At 35.6% G+C, this 1,534-nt stretch overlaps 1 protein-coding gene across 1 annotated transcript in view; it reads right to left on the bottom strand.

The window, feature by feature from the left end:
• The window catches only part of Foxr2 (forkhead box R2), a 16,528-nt gene that overhangs the window by 6,590 nt on the left and 8,404 nt on the right, over nucleotides 1-1,534 (bottom strand). The gene's annotated exons all lie outside the window — the stretch shown is intronic.

Genomic DNA, 1,534 nt, shown 5'->3' with positions numbered 1-1,534 from the left:
CCACCCACAAGGGGCCTTTCCCCCTTGATCACTAATTGAGAAAATGCCTTACAGTTGGATCTCATGAAGGCATTTCCTCAACTGAAGCTCCTTTCTCTGTGATAACTCCAGCTGTGTCAAGTTGACACAAAAATAGCCAGTACAATAGGGAATAGTTTTAATTGTTGGATTTGTGTACACTTAATATGCTATGACTTGTTTTCCAAAAAGCCACATTAAATTTGTAATTACAGTTTACAGATTTTAAGGAATCCAATTCATCAAATAGATAGCCAATGTTTAGAAGGCCAGAAAAAGTAGTTTACAAATAGTTTAGACATCTGGGTTATGAGCTATCTGAATTTAATAAAGTTGATCAGTAAACAAAACACAAATAGTAACGAGTTGCCCTCAATGTACAAAAACCACTGAATACCAAAAAACAAACAAACAAAAAAAAACCATTTACAAACAGTTATTCTTTCTATTAGTTTCTCTTTCTAGCAATATGACTAAAGTTCAATTTCCTAGATGCTTTCTCTCTATCTATATACCACAATTGACTGGGTTTGGAGCTGACAAGGTGGCTCAGTGGCACTTGCCTACAAATTTGATGACCTGAGTCTGAGCCCTGAGATTCCCATGACAGAAGGAGAGAACTGACTCCACAAAGTTGCCCTACAACCTCCACACAAATGTGTGCTGAGGCACTCTGAACACCACCACCTCCATAAACACAGAATTAATAAATATACAAGCAAACGACTGCAAGAAAATCACAACAGAATTAAATTTTAAACACATTATAGGTATGTTTGAAGCTATGTATGTAGCAAACTACAGTAGGCATTGAGAATAAATTATTGTCATTTTACTCTCCAACTTATTTTGCCGTGCCATACTGTTTCATCATTCATAATGCATAAGAAACTTACCCCATTTAGTCATTGATAGCAAATGAAATAATATTGTTTATTCAACAAATGATGTTAATTAGCTATATCAATACCTAATTTTAATGTTTGACATATGAAGTTCCATAAATATAAGATCTTATTTATGCGTTTTGGAAGAGAAATATGGGTTCTTAAATTTTTTTTAAATTCTATTTCTGTGAAAAGACAGTGATGGAGTCTCTGGGACTGTCGTTTAAGGTAGTTGGTTGTGAGCTACTCTACATGGATCCTGGGAACCAAACTTGTGTTCACTGAAAGAGAAGCAAGTGTTTTTAACCACTGGACCGTCTACCCAGCCTGGAACCTAGATTTCGAATGATGAATGTTTCATACATAAGTCATATTGGAAAATAAGGAGAACTTACTTTTACAACTATATGAAGAAATTTTGACATTCTTTTTTTGTTGTTGTTTTGTTTTATTTTTTCGAGATAGGGTTTCTCTGTGTAGCCCTGGCTGTCCTGGAACTCACTTTGTAGACCAGGCTGATCTCAAACTCAGAAATCTGCCTGACTCTGCCTCCCAAGCACTGGGTTTAAAGGCGTGCGCCACGACTGCCCGGCAAATTTTGACATTCTTTTTTTTTTTTTTTTTTTTTT

Source organism: Mus caroli, chromosome X (assembly GCF_900094665.2).
Source record: "Mus caroli chromosome X, CAROLI_EIJ_v1.1, whole genome shotgun sequence".
NCBI lineage: Eukaryota > Metazoa > Chordata > Mammalia > Rodentia > Muridae > Mus > Mus caroli.
The sequence above is the reverse complement of the archived record's forward strand: the minus strand, read 5'-3'. Positions and strand labels throughout refer to the sequence as shown.